The sequence below is a fragment of the Cyprinus carpio genome, chromosome B20, assembly GCF_018340385.1.
Source record: "Cyprinus carpio isolate SPL01 chromosome B20, ASM1834038v1, whole genome shotgun sequence".
NCBI lineage: Eukaryota > Metazoa > Chordata > Actinopteri > Cypriniformes > Cyprinidae > Cyprinus > Cyprinus carpio.
This window is the reverse complement of record NC_056616.1, coordinates 22,029,364-22,050,679: the sequence shown is the minus strand read 5'-3', so window position 1 is coordinate 22,050,679 and position 21,316 is coordinate 22,029,364. Positions and strand designations below refer to the sequence as shown.

At 36.2% G+C, this 21,316-nt stretch overlaps 1 protein-coding gene across 3 annotated transcripts in view; it reads left to right on the top strand.

The window, feature by feature from the left end:
• LOC109087882 (alpha-(1,6)-fucosyltransferase-like) overlaps positions 1 to 21,316 on the top strand; it is an 87,411-nt gene that overhangs the window by 23,875 nt on the left and 42,220 nt on the right. Inside the window, exon 1 of one of the 3 annotated variants that reach the window (XM_042746768.1) lies at positions 15,892 to 16,084. The exons of the other annotated variants lie outside the window; for them this stretch is intronic. The gene's annotated coding sequence lies outside the window, so the exon portion shown is untranslated. Of the gene's footprint in view, positions 1 to 15,891; positions 16,085 to 21,316 lie in introns of those variants that run through there. 3 annotated transcript variants of the gene reach the window in all.

The window sequence follows — 21,316 nt, the reverse complement described above, 5'->3', positions numbered from 1 at the left end:
TCACAGTGGCTCTAGAGGAAGATGATTGGTTAAACTGCCAGCCTCTTCACCTCCTCTTTGCATGACAGTCTCTTCTAATGATTTGTGGAGGATGTTCTCCGGCGTGCGGCTCGTTAGCTGTGGGATAGAAACCAGTCCAGACACACTGGAGGAGTCTGGAGGGAGAATGATGGGACTGTGTGTGACTTCAGTCAAATGGCAAAAAAGTAGGGCTGGGTGACATGGACAAAATATTTTCACAATATTTTTTTTCATATCAGACCGTATCGATATTCATTTACTGTTAATTGGGCTGGAAATGCTTTCCACAAATATGTTATACCTTGAGAATCTCCTCAGAGTAAACAATATTTTAATTGTAGGGCTCCATAAAATTCAGTACATTAAATAAAGTAAATCATATTTAGTATTTTGTAATTTATTTTTGGATCTTTTTTAATTGTTAAAATTTTTTGGATGCTTTGTTTTAAAACATCATCAAAAATGGTGTCTGATGAAATTAATTAATTAATAAAACTTTTTAATCATTCTTTTAAAATGTAATTAAATAAAAATATCACACTTAATGTACAACATTTTTTGTCAAATAAGATGCTGCACAACTGAACTGTATACATGTAAAGATGAATGTACTTTGAGAAGTACATTTTAGTATACAGTGGTAATATATTTCTGTCATAGTTTCTTCAAGTTAAGCCAAGCATTTATTTTGGAATAAGTGAAGATGGTTATGTCAGTGCAAAAATGTTCTACACTAGCGTAGATCATTTTTAAATATAAAGTAGTAAAAACAGCCTGTATTACGAGCAAACTGTAAAAAAAATAAAATAAAATAAAATAAAAAAGGTCACAAAGTAAATGCAACTCAATTATGACAAGAAACCTTGTGTAACATAAGTGAACTTCAGTGAGATAAAATGCTACACAAGAGGAGAAAATGGCTTTTTAAATCAGTAGGTGTTCTGAGGGCAGACTCTCTGGCCTACACGCTCGGATATTAAGAAATATCAACTAAACGCCACTGAACACTTGAATTCAGCCAACCACTTACTGGCAGCCTGTGCACCCACACATGTAGTTAGTATTCACACATTTCAACATGCTAACTGAAGACACACTGAGGTCTAATGCAACATGGACACACTGCTGCTGCTGACTGACAGCATGTTGATGACAGGTGAAGTGTGCGTTTGATCTTTTTTGAAAGAGCACCAGGATTTTACAGAAGTTCTAATTTTAACATTTATATTATACAACAACAATAATAATAAATATAACTGCAAGTAGCAATTACTTGGGTTCAAGCGCTTTAAGGCCTTTATGACATGGATGCTGTTGAGGTCTAGGCCAACCCGAAATGTAGGGCTGACACTAAAACACATCCACAATGGAGAGTACACACACACACAAACACACACAGACAAAATAAAATGGTTGTAGTATTATATTAATACGCATTAAGCATGCTTACACAAATACACTTCTCTTTTTAACAAGGTATGTACATTTTTTAGATTTAAATGTGCTTATAATGTGGAATAATTGTAAGAACTGATATATATATATATATATATATATATATATATATATATATATATATATATATATATATATATATATATATATGCGTGTGCGTGTGTGTGTGTGTGTGTGTGTGTGTGTGTGTGTAAAAGAAGTTGTAAATTTTACTAAATTTGATTTTAAATGTAGTATTTTTATAGTGCGTAAATGTGAATCCAATAGTAAAACCTGAGAAAAGAAGTATATCGCTACCTTGAATGAGCCAATGACTGATCGTCTGCTGCCATCTAGTGGTTATGATTGCAATTTCAGCGAATTTACCATAGAAAGAGAAAGACGGACTGAGCAAGTGTGAAATTTAAAGGGGCATAAAACATCTTTTTCTTTTCATTGAATTTCCCACAACAATACATTGAAAAGTGTTTATTTCATCCAATTAAAAAAAAAAATTAGACAAGTTATTTATTTTTCATTGACTCAGGTTAAAAAATATATTTTTTTTTTTAATTGGATGAATGAAACATTTTTTTCAGTGTAGCTATATTGCAATTTATCCTGTTTTCACTGACACAAGCTTTTGGTCTTACTGCCCGCTTCTAGTGCAGAGAAAGCCAGGAGGTGTTGAGTCTCCATCAGATGTGTGTGTATGTTTTTGAGGATGGATTTTGCAGAAACCAACAAAGAGGAAAGACCAGGAGCCCTACTAATACAGTTTCTGTCAGCCTCGCACTGAAGCATCTCACACAGTCTGCAGGCACGGTGAGCACATGTATACAAAGTTAAAGACGAGTGTGTGTGTGTCTGTGTGTCTGTGTGTCTGTGTGTCTGTGTGTGTGTGTGTGTGTGTGGAAGGCGAGAGGACGAACAGACGCCCACTTTATTTTTCTTCTCTTGCCTACATGTGTCTTGGTTCGCCTCCAGTATTTGGAGTATCAAAACTAAAAGCAGTGGTACTACAAACCCTCGACCCTACAGATGGAAATAATCATCAAATCTCATTTGAACAATAAACTGGTAAAGGAATAATTCACCCCAAAATCTACCACATTTAACATGCTGTTTTTCTGGGGCTGGGTGATAAATGATCATACGGAGATCAAGATTAAAAGGAGATTTGCTCAGAGTCACTTCAGCAGCTTTACACAGTTTCATCTGAGAAAAAATCTACCGTCAGAAACACTCTGAAACTCAAAGAAAAGCAACATTGTTTTTATTTGCTGGGATGGTAATGTTTATGAACATTTACTAAGAAACCATTTTGCTGTTTAGTTTTAATAAATAATCTTGGGATGGGCGTTTTTACTGTATAAATATTTGAATGTGTTTTCATAGAATATTATATCAATATCAAAAATTTAAATTTGTTGAATGTACTCATCCTCAGGGCATCCAAGATGTAGATGAGTTTGTTTCTTCATTAGATGTGGAGAAATGTAGCATTGCATCAGTGTCTCAGCAATGGGTGCTCTGCAGTGAATGGGTGCCGTCAGAATGAGAGTCCAAACAGCTGATAAAAACATCACAATAATCCACAAGTAATCCACACCACTCCAGTCCATCAGTGTATGTCTTGTGAAACCAAAAGCTGTGTTTTGTAAGAAACAAATCCATCATTAAGACTTAACTTGAAACCTTTGCTTCCAGCTAAAATACTGCAGAGGATCCTTGGTGAGCAAGTGATGTAATGCTACATTTCTCCAAATCTGATAAAGAAACAAACTGATCTACATCTCATATGGCTTGAGGGTTAGTGAATTTTCACTACATTTTAATTTTTGTTTAAACTATTGCATTAAACTCCTTTATTTCAAAAGAGATTTTCATTACACGACCTCTTTAAATGCTCCTCCATCAGAAAATCAACAGCATTGCATCAATCACTGTGGCTGAGGGACTGTAAAGTGTGTGTGTGTGTGTGTGTGTGTGTGTGTGTGTGTGTGTGTGTGTGTGTGTGTGTGTGTGTGTGTGTTTGTGTGTGTGTGTGGTCTTGTCAAACTGTGCAGAGGTTCTGATATAAATAGACATCATCAATCACGAGGGCGTGCGTGACGTGCGTCTGGCGGAGAAGTGTGCAGTGACGCATCACTGTCAGTCAAACCTGTCACGCAGACACCTGACGGATGCACAGCAGTGTATCATTAGTGACATCGCACACGCCGTGTGTTCATTCCCTTTGAAGAAACCCTGAATTGAGTTCCTGCTCTGAATTCATGCCTGCGGGACACATGCGATCGGAACCATTCAACTTATAAAAAATTAACCAGCGTCACGTAGCTTTAAATAGTTCAGCCAAAAATGAACATTTGCTGAAAATGTCCTCCCCTCAGGACATCCAAGATGTAGATGAGTTTGTTTCTTCATCAGATTTGGAGAAATGTAGCATTCCATCACTTGTTTACCAATGGATGCTCTGCAGTGAATGGGTGCCGTCAGAATGAGAGTCCAAACAGCTGATAAAAACATCACAGTAATCCACAGCACTCTAGTCCATCAGTTAATGTCTTGAGAAGACAAAAGTTTAATGTTTGTAAGCAACAAATCCATCTTTATGATGTTTTAAACTTTAAGCTGCCGCTTCTTGTCAAAATATGGTTCCATAATTCATAATAATGCTTCCTTCCAGTGGAAAAGTCCACCTCCTGTTGTCCTCTCACATCAAAATCCACCCACATATTTGTTAAGAGCTGTTTTGGACAATTTTTCGATGTAAAATCATATCTGTACTGGAATATGGCCTCTCAGGAGGGTTTATAAAGGGTTTAACGCCTTAAAGTGAAATCGCAAAACCAGCACTTTTCCCTCGAACAGCCTCATTGTTCTTCATTGGCTTGATTACTCAATCTGCCTTGGTTTTATGTGTGACCCCTTCAGTCGCCCTCATGGGCAGCCTTCCAGAAAACTCCATTAACATTTGAGGAGCACTAAAGGCACTCTTTTTCTTATTAGATGTTTCTCTCGGGAGGAAATGGCATTTGTGGGTAATTCTATTGAAGGTGGCTTATTTTACGTTGAGCTGGCTTATTTTGGGGACGGAGTAAATTGTATTTGGGCGACGGATGAGTTTCATTACGATGTTCTGCTGGTTTTGTCACTGTTTGTTTTTAACCGCCTCTGACAAAACAGGATCTGTCTTTCTCTTGTTTTCTGTAATAGCATTTGATTTGGTCACTGTTTGCGGCCAAGAACAGGTTTATGAGAATCTGTTTACTGTCCTGTGTTTTCACATCTAGAGTCGATTCCAGTAAATTAGACTGCATGGTAGAAACGAATCGCTAAAGCCGTGGTCATTGTTGTAATAAGACTGCAATCTCACACTTTGCTGCATCTACATGATTCAACATATTATGCACCCGAAATGTAGAATAAATATAAAATTTACTCCAGTTTCCTGCAACAGAATTTGCATGCTTTTAATATTAGCTAACAGGTCATGTCATGACTTAGCAGTTTTCTGTTGGCCACACATCTTCATGGGAAGAGTAATGTTTATATGTATTGGCATGAAATTTGGCCCAAGAATCCATGTGCATTAACATCTTCATGCAGAAATCAGCAAGAATTCTGATATTTTTTTACCAGTAGGTGGTGCAACAAGTCACATTCACCCCCCCCCCCACCCCCACCCCCCAAAAAAAGGGCACAATTCAGTCAAATTATTACCTCAAATTATATTGCAAGTTGCAATGCACCTAAGTAGGGCTGAACAATATTGGGGGCTGAATGTGATTGTTTTGATTTAAAAATTGTGACGTTTATTTGAAAAATGTGATTAAAAATAAATAAATAAATAGATTTAGATCTCTAGATTTGCTGTACTTGTTTGTTGTGCTACACAATTTGTCCACAAATTATTTTTTATATTATATTATATTATATTATATTATATTATATTATATATATTATATTATATTATATATATTATATTATATTATATTATAAACACTGCAATATATTTAATATTTAATAGTAATACTAAGGAGAATTTTATTTTACATATATTATATTACATTAATTGATATATCAAAGCTTTTGTGATTTGATAATTGCACTAAACCATATCACAATTTTTCAGAATAGTTGTTCATCATTAGTTACATAACTACATTAGTTATGAAATATATTTTTCTTAATATAAATATTTCAAGTAATAAAAAAACTTGATTAGAATATTAAAGAACAAACAAATAAACAAACCAAAATCTAAGACATTTAAAAATGATATCATAACCAAATATTTGCTTGTGTGCTCTGAGAACAAACAAATGAATAATTCAAACAGCAGCAGTGTTTTTACCAGAAGAGCAGCAGCAGTATGAGTGTTTCTGTGTTCTTCTCACGGCTGTTGAATGGAAAGCTCAGATCCTGTCATCAGCTGTCAGCAGATGAGGAAACCAGGTCTCCTCTAGTGTCTCCTCGTGTTCTCAGAGACGCGATGAAGAAGCTTTCTGTGTTACACTGAGAGATGCACCACTCAGAGACGGGTCAGAGCTCATAGATGAGTGAAACTCACCGCAGACGGCAGGGAATAGTAATCAACACCACGATATAGTTCAGAAAGTACAGTCGCTTAAGTTTTAATGTGTAAAGGGAAAGAAAAAGATGTCGCCTATGTTGATGGGTTAATGATTTGAACAAACCTATTTATTCTAGTTAGTTTCTCTTTCTGTTCCTTCAAAGGGTTTTTTGAAGAAAGATCTTAGATGTTGTCTTGCGAGTTATAAATGAGCAACTTCCATTATGGATATAATATAATAGAAAAAAAAAAATGGAAATAATAAATAAAGACTGTTGAACATAAAATGGTTTAATGCACAAAATCTAAAATAATAAAAATAATAATAATAAATGAATGAATGCCTGTTTAAGTAATAGAAAGAATAACTATTGAGAATAAAAATAATTACAAAAAAATGTAAAGCATCCAAGTGTATTACAGTGAGAATTTGAGAAGAAAATGTGTAATTGTCATGGAAAATAAATCTTGATAAATATAAAAATAAAGAAAGAAAATAATATAATAGGTTTAATTTTCTTTATTGCATAAATATACTGTAGTAACATTTTTTCATAAAATTTTCTGGTATTGATATTATATATAATATTACTATAATATATGATACATACTATAATGATATTGTAGATTTTTATTATTATTTTACATTTTTAGAACAAATCACATTTTTATTACAGTAATGTGACACTAGATATATTACTTAAATTGTGTTTATGGCATTTTATTACAGTAATGAGAATCTAATGTCTGAATCTTTATATTAATTAAAAGAATTACAAAAAAGGGTTCACTGTGGTAAAATGCTTTACTTCAAGAATTTGGGAAGACAATGTGTTTTAATTGTCATGAAAAAAATCAAAATACTGTACAAACTAAATCTTGAAGCATAAAAATAAAATAAGATTTTTCTTTGTTGCATAAATGTATGATTTCTTAAAATCAAGAGGAGTATTCTTTTGTTTAGATAGTTAATTTATGTTTTAGAGGATGCAATGTGACCTGTGCACAGCTTTTGTAAGTGTTGCAGTATTCTGAGGGCTGCAGATGAAGCACATGAAGTCAGGTCAGGTCAGTCTGCTGAGGATATAACCGTCAAATCAGAAGACTGTTTAAGAGGATTATGAGGGGAAATAAGGGTCTCTGCCTCTGTCTTAATAACACGTCAGAGAATTAGATTATGTCTTCATACTTACAGTCTGTTATTCTGACACACTCTTTGCTCAAACAAATGCTCAAACAAAGTTTTTTGCCATTGCATATGTTTATCCCATCATTTACGGACCTTAAGAAAGAGAGTGTTTGCTCAGAGAAACTTTTAGCAGATGTGTGTTTATGTGCTGAATGAGATTTCATACTTGTCTACATCATATGTTTCTATTAGATTACATGCAGCTTGAACTGAAACAATCATACAAATACAAGTAGCCTAAAAATACAGCTTGCATCTTGAACAAGGAAAGACTCTGAAGCCGTTTGTCAATGGCATGTTGTTTTTGAGTGTGTTTCAGCTGAAGCTTCATGCATTCAAGAGTAAACAAACAGGCGACTGGCTCCTTCAACTGTAAGGTTACAGTATAAGACTAGGTGTTATGAGTTCTTGGTTATATCTCACTTCATTGACAAGTCTCTGATTTGAGTGATTCATTGGAGATTGAGTCAGTATTTCTGTTGAGACTGGCCACTTGTATTAACATGAACGGGAGAAAATCTCCTCAAATGCATCTCAAATAAAAGAGCCAGTTACAGAAAAGTCGATGTTTGGTCTTTATGTAAGAAACAGCCATGGAGTGGGTAATGTTGCTCTCAGGTTTTGCTTTGCTGCCTGAAGTGTACAGTTGTCTGTGCTACTTGAGGGCAAGAAACAATGTTTATGATACTGGCATCAGCGCTAAAACTAAACCTAAAATGAAAACCATTAAAGAAAAGTTTGTTACTTGAAATAACATGAATGCCATTTTTGCAATTTATTTTAGTGATGTACTAAAAAAACTGAAACGGAAATATAAATTAATAAAAACTATGGACATATAAAGTTTATATAGTTTCAAAAAATTAAGGAAGGATGCATTAAATTAATCAGAAGTGACAGTAAAGACATTCATAATGTTTCAAATAAATGCTGTTCTTTTAAACATTTCTATTCATCCAATAATCCTGAACAAATCTATGGAGCCCCACACATGACATGCAAGAAAAAATAAATAAATTGTGTGAACCAAATAAAAAAAAACTCCATCAGTGACAGAATACATGCACACGATTACTATTGCATTCCCTCGATTTGCTAAATCGTGCGCACAATGTAGCAAATCGAGGAAACTATAAATCGTGTGCACAATTTATAAATCGACTGAACGAAATAGTAAATCGAGGGAATGCAATAGTAATCATGTGTACGTTTTAGTACAGTGAGGGAACGAATTAGTAAGTTGTGCGCCCGATTTAGCCTACTATTTTTTTCCTGCATGCCATGTGCGGGGCTCCGTACAAATCTATTGTGGTTTCAACAACAATATTAAGCAATGGCTGCTGAAAATTCAGCTTTGCCACCACAGAATATTACATTTTCTAATTGAAAACCAGTTGAAGTAATATTTCACAGCTTCTCTCAAAAATCTTACAGACCCCAAACTTTTGAAAAATAGTGTATATTTTTAAATATTTCAATTTATTTAAATACAATTTAGAAAATTTTAATAAAATAGAATTATACTGTTTGAATTTTATATTTTTATTGTATTTATTTACTTAGATTTATTTTGCCAGTTAAGTATTTTTATTAATACTTTTTGTAATCCCATTTATCTCAACTTATCCACCATTTAGGAGGAATTTTCTCTCTGAAATCATGCATTTTGGGATTGATAAAGTCACTAGTTTGTGATGAAGTTATGGTGTAAGGTAACTTCTCAACCTGCATCTAGTGTTTGACCGTGATGCTGGTGTGAAGACAGAGATGTGTAGTACAGTACAAATATCCGGCTTTTGTCATGTATTTCTCTAGCTACATAAATACACTCCGGCGTGTTGTTTTAACTAAATGACTGCTGGGAGTTTTGTGACGGGAGCCTGTGGTGGAGCGCTAAAGGTCATCTGTCACCACGGCTCATTACAACAGAGACGCCGCAGCTGTGCGTTACGTACCACAGGTAGTAAAGGTCAAGTTTGTCCCCTGCAGTCCATTTCTGATAATTCAAAAAAGACAGCATGTCAAATCACTGCTCTCAACGGGTGACCTTTCACTGCAGATCTGTGAGTGTTTGATAGCAGACTCTTGAGTTCAGCGCTTGATCCTTTACCAGTCAACAATCAACCAGATGAGCTCAACTTTTGAACGAGGATGTGATTCATTATTCAGATTTTTTTTCATTCTTATATGGCATTATATGTACATGATTGGTAAATTAACAAACCCAAGTAAAACATGAGATGTACTCATGAGATTTGAAAGAGTTCTCAGATATGTCTCATTAAAATAAATCAAAATAGCTAAAAATATATATATTTTTGAAGTATCTGAAATATACTGTATGTGTGTGTCTTGAAATACTTCTAAATCTTATATTTAATTAAATAATTGAATTAAATATTAAAATATTTCATGATACATGAATACAAGGTGTGTGTGTGTGTGTGTGTGTGTGTGTGTGTGTGTGTGTGTGTGTGTGTGTGTGTGTGTGTGTGTGTGTGTGTGTGTGTGTGTGTGTGTGAAAAAAAAAATAATAATATATATATATATATATATATATATATATATATATATATATATATATATATATATATTTATTTATAATATACAAGTACAAAATTCTAAATGTAGGTAAAACACCAGTAAAAAGAAAAAAATGGGGAAATTTCTTCATATTAATACAGTACAGTGTACTCTTTTTTTTACCATGAATATATATTACCATGATATGAGACTTAATTTCGATATTTTATTTTTTCAATTATGCTCTTGTAAGCAAAGCATATAATTTATACATATACATATAAATGAAACATTATACGTTCTTCTGGATTAAGTCTGTCTCAGTTTGTTCTGTTTCTTCATGTAATCTCAGACAGACTGGAGGATGATGATCAGATCAGATCTCTGTGTGAAGCACTGGCTGTTGTCAGACAAAAATCTCACTGGATTATTACAATTAATGACAAAATGAATGTTTGGAAATGTAAAAAATTTATATAAATAATGTAAATGAAATGCATGTAGAAGAAACAGTCGAGCGACAGAGAAGGACAGCAGTTTGTAAGTGTTTTTGCCTCGTTTTGTCATTAGACTACTGCGTGATCATCGTCGCTAGGGAAACTTTGCTTTAATTACTGTGTGTCTTACCCTGGTAAATACGTGTGAATTGTGGCGTTTGGTTTTGCGTTTGCCTATCGCGGGACTGGACAGTTTCGGTCTGCTAAATAGGGAGGCGTGACAAGCTGACTTCAATCACAGGTAATCAGGCAAATATATAAGTGGTAGGTGACACCGCGGCAGCGGTGCGTCGCGGCAGCCCTCGTGTGAAGCCTCTTCGTGTGAAGACCGACGAGTGTAAAGACCATCGACTCTACCTGCGCGACTCCACCGAGCAAGGACACCGGCAGGGCACTTGAGTATTGCTTTTCTCCCCTTCAATTTTTGTACAGCTCGTCCTCAAATACTTATTTTGGTCACTTGGTAGTCACTATGTGCTTTCAGATCTCTACTATCACTACTAACACTCGGAGAGCACGCTATGTACGTCGAAGGAAGGCCTGCCTGACAAATCTAAGGCCTGTCCCTCTGACCTCTACTCCAACGCTCTCTATTCCACTTGGTCTCTGGAACTGCCAGTCCGCTGTTAACAAAGCAGACTTCATTTCTTCTATTGCTACTCATTCTGGTCTCAGCCTCATGGCACTGACTGAGACCTGGATCAAACCTGAGGACACTGCCACTCCCGCAGCCCTCTCCTCTCATTTCACTTGTTCCCACACCCCTCGTACGACCGGGAGGGGTGGAGGTACTGGTCTCCTTATATCAAAAGATTGGAAATTTGATCTTCAACCACCACCTACAGGTAACGTTTCATTTGAATCACATGCTGTTACTGTAACCCACCCTTTTAAAATCCACTTTGTGGTCATTTATCGTCCCCCAGGTCAATTGGGAAACTTCTTGGAGGAGTTGGATGTGCTACTATCAAACTATCCTGAAGATGGTACTCCTCTGGTACTGCTTGGCGACTTCAACATCCACCTAGATAAACCCCAGGCTGCTGACTTCAACACTCTGCTCGCCTCATTTGATCTCAAGCGAGTCTCTACTACAGCGACTCACAAATCGGGCAACCAACTGGACCTCATCTACACGCGCTGTTGCTCAGTGGACAACACTTTAGTTACTCCACTGCACACCTCAGACCACTTCCTCATTACTGCTAATCTAGCACTTACACCTGAAGTGGCACACGCTCCAACGCGGGTCACCTTTCGACGGAACCTACACTCACTCTCTCCATCTCGCCTATCCTCTGTGGTTGCATCCTCACTTCCTTCACTCTCGCACTTTTCAGCTCTGGACAAGAACAGTGCTACGGACACTTTTTGTTCCACTCTGACCTCTTGCTTGGACAACTTTTGCCCACTGTCGTCTAGACCAGCACGCACCACCCCATCTGCCCCTTGGCTGTCCGATGTACTCCGTGAACATCGCTCTAAACTCAGGGCTGCAGAGAGGAAATGGCTTAAATCAAGAAACTCTACCGACCTCAGTGTGTATCAGTCTCTCCTCTCTTCCTTCTCTGCAAACGTCTTCACTGCTAAAGCATCATATTACCACGACAAGATTAACAACTGTTGTGACGCTCGGACACTCTTCAAAACCTTCTCTTCTCTTCTTAATCCGCCTCCACCTCCTCCTCAATCGACTCTTACAGCTGATGACTTTGCAGTTTTTCTTCACGAATAAGACAAGAACCATCAGTGACCAATTCTCCACACCGCAGACTGAGGATAACTTCACAACGACTAATGCTCACTCGTTCTCCTCCTTCTCTCCACTCTCAGAGACGGATGTTTCCAAACTTATCCTGTCCAGTCATCCTACTACTTGCCCACTTGATCCGATCCCCACTCACCTCCTTCAAGCAATTTCTTCTTCAGTCATACCTTCACTTACTCACATTATCAACTCCTCTCTTCACTCTGGAACATTTCCCTCAGCATTTAAGCAGGCCCGGGTAAGCCCACTGCTGAAGAAACCATCTCTAAATCCAGCACTTCTAGAAAACTACAGACCGGTATCCCTTCTTCCATTCATTGCAAAGACACTCGAACGAGCTGTGTTCAACCAGCTCTCTATGTTTCTTGTACAGAACAACCTCCTGGACAGCAACCAATCTGGCTTCAAAAGTGGCCACTCAACTGAGACTGCCCTGCTCTCGGTTACTGAAGCCCTGCGACTGGCAAGAGCAGCTTCAAAATCCTCAGTTCTCATTTTGCTGGACTTGTCTCCTGCTTTTGACACTGTTAATCACCAGATTCTCCTGTCCACCCTCAGAAAGATGGGCATCTCTGGAACCGCTCTCCAGTGGCTTAACTCCTACCTTTCTGATAGATCCTTCATGGTGTCTTGGAGGGGTGAAGTTTCTAAGTCACAACAACTTGCTACTGGGGTTCCTCAAGGCTCAGTACTTGGACCGCTTCTCTTCTCCATCTACATGACGTCATTAGGATCTGTCATTCAGAAGCATGGCTTTTCCTATCACTGCTATGCTGATGACACTCAACTCTACTTCTCATTCCAACCAGATGACCCGACGGTAGTTGCTCGCATTTCAGCCTGTCTGAGTGACATTTCTAGCTGGATGAATGACCATCACCTTCAGCTCAACCTTACTAAGACTGAACTGCTGGTGGTTCCAGCTAACCCATCGTTTCATCACAACTTCTCTATACAGCTGGGTTCGTCAACCATAACTCCTTCCAGGACAGCCAGAAACCTAGGAGTTGTGATGGATCATCAGTTAAGCTTCACAGACCATATTGCTACAACGACCCGGTCCTGCAGATTTGCCTTATACAACATTAGGAAGATTAGACCCTTCCTGTCAGAGCAAGCCACCCAACTTCTTGTCCAAGCTCTTGTTCTCTCCAGACTGGACTATTGTAATGCCCAAAAACAGCTCATCCTGCATGTACTATCAAGCCTCTACAACTGATCCAGAATGCAGCAGCGAGGGTTGTCTTCAATGAGCCAAAAACAGCTCATGTGACTCCTCTCCTCATCAGGTTACACTGGCTACCAGTAGCCGCTCGCATCAAATTCAAGGTACTGATGCTTGCCTACAAGACGACCACTGGCACGGCGCCAACATACCTAAACTCACTAGTTCAGTCTTATGCGCCCTCCAGAAGTTTGCGCTCTGCAAGTGAACGACGTCTTGTGGTGCCATCCCAAAGAGGTTCAAAATCACTCTCACGGACTTTTTCCTGGACTGCGCCCAGCTGGTGGAATGACCTCCCGATCTCAATTCGAACAGCTGAGTCTTTACTCATTTTTAAAAAACATCTAAAGACTCATCTTTTTTGTCTGCACTTAACCAACTAATACTAGTACTTACCTTTTCTTTTTCTTGTCTATCAAAATCTAAAAAAAAAAACAAAAAAAAAAACTTGGCAACGTGTTCTGTACTAGACTAACTGAGACTTGTCATAGCACTTGTATACTGTTGTTGTTCTCTCGTTGATCTGATTGTTTCTACTGTTCTCATTTGTAAGTCGCTTTGGATAAAAGCGTCTGCTAAATGATTAAATGTAAATGTAAATGTAAATGCATGTATAATCATTATAATATTTAAATGTAAATAATAAATATATAAATGTAAACAATATATAACATAATATATTTAATAACAATACATAATATATTTAAATAATAACTTATTTTCTTCATTGAAGGAATAACTTTGTCTTATAATGAGGTGTGTGTGTGTATATATTTTTTTCTTTTCTTTTTTTTATTTATTTTATTTTATTTTATTTTGGATGAAAAACGCTTGAGTTCTTATTGAGATCTCTCACTTTTGATTGCAGACTTGTCTTGGCAAATTTGAGTACAGTTTGGGTCATTGCTGAGATCTCTTCTGAAACAGAGTAGCAGGATAGAGTCTCCTTTGGATCTGTTTTTTTATCTAATTTCTGTTGAAGAAATAACTCTGATAGTAAAGTGGTTCCTTTTGTGACTTATTTCCTATTGGATTTTTTTTTTCTTTTTTTGGATTTGTTCCCTTCTTTTTTTAAACCTGGCCCCTGTAAGTGTAAATCCCTTCAGCTCAGAGTGCGGATGAAAGCACATGGTCTGGCGGCGCTTGAGCGCTCTGAGAGCGGGATCGATAGATGCAGGGATCTCTGACCTTGACTGCATTGTTCTGCAGGGTCCATCTGGCCTCAGCAGGTGGAGCTGCACCTCGCTAATGAACGAGAGACAGACGAGAGACGGTGAGACATGAAAGATGAGATGTCTGACTGCTCATTATTTGCTCTGGTGTCCTAATTAAAGCCTTGTTTGCTAAACACTTAAACAACATTTGCCCAACTCTAGAGAAGAGCAGAGCATCAGATAGAGAGAGAGAGAGAGAGAGAGAGAGAGAGAGAGAGAGAGAGAGAGAGAGAGTCTGTTTCTATCTGTCTGTTGTTTTATCATTTAGGAATGTAACGATAAACTCAACTCACGATTCAATTTGATTCACAATTTTTATTTCACGATTCAAATCTATTCATGATTTTTTTTAACAAAATGAGATTTAAGACAAATTATAAAATTAATTGTGTCCTTTTACTATTGCTTGGACAAAATGCTGCAAGTTTCTTCGTGAAATTGAAATATAACACTATGATAATATACTAATATAGCACTTGCATATCATTGCTCTTTTGTTGGTTTTGGTTGCTTCTATTGTCCTCATTTGTAAGTCGCTTTGGATAAAAGCGTCTGCTAAATAACAAAATGTAAATATAATGTAAATGTACATATGAAAACTAAATAGAAATTTTAAAACAAGGCCCAAATCAAATAAATAAGTAACACAGACAAAATAAATCTCTTCATATAAACAAAATAAGGCTTTGTCTGTGCTCTTTCCATTTAAAATGAGGGTCAACCAAGATTATCATTCAATCTACTCCATAATCATTCAATCTATTGTTCGATTGTTCATGCTATCATTCTGTCATTTTCTTTCAATCTATTGTTCTATCTGTTGTTTTATCGTTCAATCTATTGTTCCAATGTTTGATCGTTCAATCTTTTGTTTGATCGTTTAATCTATAGTTAATTTGTTTAATCTGTTGTTCTGTCTATTGTTTTATCATTCCAGTCTATCGTTCAGTCTATCAGTTTATCTGTTAATCTATCATTCTATCATGTTATTGTTCAGTCTAGAATTCTATCTAACATTATATTTTGTTTTTTGTCCATAAGGTCTATAAACCTTCAAACATTTGATACTTTTTTTCAAATCTTTTTTGAAACCACTATTCAGAGGTTCTTTTTCCTTTTTAAAATTTCAGTTCATTTTAATTCTACTTCCTTACATTCAAATTTGAATTGCAATTCTGCTTCATGTTCAAATACAGGAATTCAACTGGAATTTGAAAGTCATTCTCAGTTGATTTTTAAATGATGTAAAACCGTGGCATTTTGTGTCCATGTCTCATCACTGCAATATTGAGCATCAGCAAACTGTTCTGGGCAGTAAGTTTATAGAGTTATGTGTCACGCACGAGTTATTCTGACGTTTAGCTGATGGTGTCTTTTCTAACATGACTGACAGTCTCTTACTGCAGGGACGTCTCCCCTGGAGCAAATGTTAAGCGTCTCGCTCAAGGACATGATGGAGATTCAGGGCTCAAGTTCTTATTCTTCCTCCACTTTAAGATTACGAGGCTGGAGTTTAATCCTGTAATCTTCTGAAGGTTGTGTGATCATACATCTGGAGATCTCGTCTGATGTGTGTTCCTCACTTATCAGTGATTTCAGAAGAAGACCTCGTGTCTTGTTTCCCAAGAAATGGTGTGAGCACGATCATAAATATAGTAACAGATTTTACTCCCAGAATAGTTTTCAGCCTTTATAGACATTATAAAAGGAAATGAAAAAATGTGAATAATTCTACTTTTCTCTTTTTTATCTTGGCTTATGAAATCTGAATGCTGTGTCAGAACTGCTTTTTGGAATGCTTTTATCTTAAAGGTGCCTTACCCTTTAAAATTTAAAATACCTTTTTTTATGTAATTCAATTATTCATTGCTTTAATTTGCTTTGTTGTTGCTTTCAAATCTCTATTTCACTTCTTCTGTTTCATCAAGGTGACACATTTTGATAAGTGCATTTACTGATATTCATGCTTTTCAGTAATAATAAAAAGTCGCTATTATTATTATTATTATTATTCCAATAGACACATATTATTTAAAATGTAAATTGTTATACTTAACTGTAGTTGTTATTAATGTTGTTATTAGTAGTATTAAATAATTAAAAATAAACATTTAAGTCAGTGTATTATTATATAGTCTGTATTATCATAATAGTTTTTTTTTCATTTATTATAGTTATTATATTATTATGATTATTTTTATTATTATTCAAAATACATATTTATGTCAATTCAAATGATTTTTTTTATTATATGTAATTGTTGTTATTATTATTAGTAGTAGTAGTAGTTGTAAATTAATGTTAATGTAAGCCAAAGTGTTATTGTTGATGATTCACACTTTTCAAATTACATAATAATTGAATAATTTCATATAATAAATATATTTATTAAACGCCATCATTATAATTAGAAACACTGAAACAAAAGTGTAGAGTTTGGCTGCATTTAGCTGGAGTTGATGGCAGTCTCTGTTCCCTATAGTTTATTAGAACAGGTTAATAACATGTCCTGAACTCACAATACAGTAGAAGCTTCTATGTTACAGTCTATCCCAGTTTTTGAGGAAAAGCACAGATTTCTAAATGGATGATTGCAGAGTTTGTGTTCTTGTTTTGATGTGGTTCTAGCTGGTCCCTGCGCCCCTGTCCTGGTTTGATTAACAGCGTCCAGCATTTCCCAGATGAATCCTGTCCTAGATTGTCATTCCCCTTTGCTGGACAATTGTAGCCCACACACACACAAACACACAAAGACATGCACTGCAAGGCTCCTGTTGTGATCTGTCAAACCTTTAACCTTAAGTATAATTCATGGTGAGGTCACCCATGCATCATTCAGTGTTTATGGGTAGGTTTATTGCAGGCAGGTACCGCTGTGTGATGTATGATTCTCTGTCTGGGTTCTGGGCCGCAGCAGCGGGAGCCGTACGTCGTTGCAGTTCGAGCGGGTCATTTGGGTTGACCTTTCTTATGGGTGATTGACAGATAAATGGCAGTTGCGCAGCACCATAAAGATGATGAAGCTTTGAGTCCGAAAGGTCAGAGGAGACGTTACTGGGGAAGCAAAGCATGATGGGAACAGAGGGCGGAACGCTCAGGGTCCACTGATCAGGAAGCTTCACAGGCTGAGAGGGTTTTAATGTTTAATTTAATTATGAGTTGATTAGACTTTAATGTCTTTTCAGGTGAAAGAACATCAAATTTGCACGAGGTACAATTTTTTTTTTTTTTTTTTAATTATTATTATTAAAGAAAAATGTATACTTTTCATGCGTTAAATTTTTTCTGACAAAAGTGACAGTTAAGACATCTATAATGTTACAAAAGATTGCTATTTCAAATAAATGCTACTCTTTTAAACTCCAAATTCATCAAAGAATCCTGAAATCAAAGTTTCCATAAAAATATTAAGCAACACAACTGATTTCAATATTGATTATTTAGAAATGTTTCTTGAGCAGCAAATCAGTATATTAGAATGATTTCTGAAGATCATGTGACACTGAAGACTGGAGTAATGATGCTGAAAATTCTGTTTTGATCACAGAAATAAATACAATTTTACAATACAGAAAATCGTTTATTTTAAGTTGTAATAATATTTCACAATTCTTATTGTATTTTTTGATCAAATAAATGCAGCCTTGGTGAGTAGAAGAGATTCTTTCAAAAACTACTGAATGAGCGCTAAACAGTTTGTTTATAAAGCTTGTAAAATCTCCAGCATCACATGTACACTAGTGGGGAATATTACTTTTTATGTACTCAAACAAGTAGCTACTGTATTTCTCTTTTTCTTCCATGGAAAGTGACAAATGACTTATTTTTGTGCTGTTTTTCCTCACCGTAACTTGGCTGATGATTGTCTCTCACAGAACAGTATAGCTATGCTTGGCTTACCTGAAAAGTGTTATAAAACACATTTGGTCATAAATGCATCTTAATCTTAAATGAGTTGTAAGTTAAAGCATGCTATGCTCATCTCAAGGCCCTGTAAACAAGAAGCTCTGTTGTTGACAGACCTGGCAGAGCTGGAGGTAGAAGTGTTTCCATTGTTGATCTTCTGTCCTCATTAGCCTCTTTTTACAGAGGAAACATAAAACCCCCATCAGACTCCATAAACATATCTAGATGATGATCGCTTGACAGATTGGCTCTGAAGCACAGCTCAGCGCATCTCGAGCCCCTGAAGTCTGCTGTGTCATTTCCTCCTGTCAAAACCCTGAAACAGTCAATCCTGAGTACAGGTTGATGTTTTTGAAGCTCTATTTGGTGAGTTTTAGGTGTAAATGGCACAAAATGCTGTTTGAAACTTATTTAAATTCCATAATGCATTTCAGAGTAAACCGAATATTTAGTGGGATCAAGAGTTGATGTTGAAAATTGAAAATAGGCTTTGATATTGTTAATTTTATGTCAGCAAAGTAGTCATTTCAGAGCTTTTTCATAAAAAAATAGATGTAACTGTGACTTTTTTCTCACAGTTCAGACTTTTTTCTTGCAGTTCTGAAAAAAGTCAGAAATGTGAGATACAGTATAAACTCATAAATTCAAGATAAAACCTCAGAATTGCGAGATATAAACTTATAGTTCTGAAAAGAAAAGTCAGAATTATGAGACAAACGAGCAATTGCTAAAAAAAAAAAAAAAAAAAAATTTTTTATTCCATGGCGGACACAAAAAAACAGACTTGTGAGATGTAAACTCAGAATTTAGAGGAAAAAAGTCAGAATTGCAAGATAAACTCACATTTCTGAGAAGAATGTGAGTTCTTCTTGAGTTCTCCCCCAAATTCTGTGTTTCTGTCCCACAATGCAGACTTTGTTTTTCAGACTTTGAGTAACAAATTCTGTATTGTGAGATGAAAGTTGCAATTACTTTTTTTTCTGTAGCAGAATTAGGCTTCCATAGCTTGGCTTGTATTATTTGTGCTTGTGAAGAAAACACAGTGCCATCAGCAGGTGTGATTCATTCTTAATGAATCCCCCCAGTCTCTAATCAGAGTAATGGCAGGAAAATCGGATGTGGCTTGACTTTTACATCAGTGCACAGTGTGGCTGAAAGATCATGTAACTGAACACAATTACTCAACTGTGATGTTTCTACAGGGGAATTAGAAGATCAAATGATGACACAAGCTCCTTCCTTTACCTTCACTCTTTGGAGACATATCATCCCTCAGTGCCCACACACTGGATTCTCTCTCTTTCTCTCTCTTTCTCTCTCTCTGTCTTAATGAAAATTGATGTCCTGTCAAATGTCAATGAAGATGCATTAAAAGCTGTTCTCACATATTTCTCTTTAATGCAACAAAACTAGAATGATCCCTTTACAATCAACAGAACTGTCTATGATACAAACATGGTCCAGTATTCTACTTGCTTGTAGTGTGGACCACTTTGCTTAAAAAATTGACATTCTATTCGTTTTTCGCATCACTCTCTTGCAGTGCTGTTGACCATAATAAATAGTTTTGTTTTATCATATGTTTACAGTATTGCATTTGCATGCTTGCAGTGTAGACATGTATGTTGATGTAACAGGAACATTGTTGTTTTGTACTGTTTTGTGAATGATGATGCTTGAAAAAAGTACATTTTACACTTGTAGAATTATTCTAGTTATGTTGCATTGCATGCAACTTCATTAAATTGGGAACATTCTAGTTTTGTTGTGAGCACTTGAAGGGTGTGCATGCATGCATGCAGGATAGACAACTTTGGTTATAACAGGCACTTTCATTGTAGCATTGTCATGTGTTTGTAGACAGCATCGGTGATTATAAAAGCAGTATTTTAGTTGTCACATTGCTTGCAATTGCATGCACTTGCAGCGAGTTTGTAGATTATTAGAGAAACATTCTAGCTGTGTTTGCACGCAGTGTTGCAGAGTTGCATGCTTGCAGTGTAGAAACTTCATTGATTAAAACAGGATCATTCTAGTTTTGTTTATTTTCATTGTTTGTTTGATGTATGCAGTGTAGCCAGCTATGTTGATTTAAAGCAGAAACATTCTTGTTCTGTTGCATTGCATTATGAATGTTGCTGATTATAGCATTTTAGTTGTGTTTGGTCACAGTGTTGCAGAGTTGCATGCTTGCACTGTAGAAACTGCATTGATTAAAAAAGGATCTTTGCACCTGACTCTAGTTTTGTTGCATTGCATGCTTGCAGTTCTAGTACTACTGTATCACACCACTTGCAGTGTTGCAATGAAATGGACTTGCAGTGAGAGATATCAGTTTCAGACTGTTTCTTTGCATTGTTTCATGCTTGCAGTGTACTGTAGACAAGTTTTTTTCATTATAACAGGGACATTTTAGTTTTGTTGCATTTCTCACTTACAGTATAGTCAGCTTTGTTCAAAGCAGGTATGTTTTAAAAAGTGCTTTCTAAGAAAAAACAACATGATATCTTTAATATCCTCATTGATTATAAAGGGATCATTCTAGTTTTGTTGCGTTGTTGGTTTGCAGTGTTGCTGAGAAGACAGCTTTATTCATTATAATGAGAGTGTTGTAGTTATGTTGCATCTCGAAAAGATTTTATGCTCTTAATTCCCACTGGTAACTGCCACATCACTCTCTGTTAATTTGCATAAAGTTAAACTCTCCTCAGCAGCATTGCATCACCTGTGGTTGCCGATGCTAATATTGCAGCAAATCGCTGTCAGCAATGAATGTCTCACTCATTCCTGGAGGGAAACTGATGACGCTGGTTTTTCTAGGGTCGTTCCAGTGCACGCATCACGTCAGTTTGAAAGCATGGCGGTTGGTCACAAAGCATGTGTCAACATCTGCGGGACATGTCTGGGGGAACGAGGGGGATTTAGCTGTCAGGGTCTGAATCTGTGAGAATGAAAGAGTT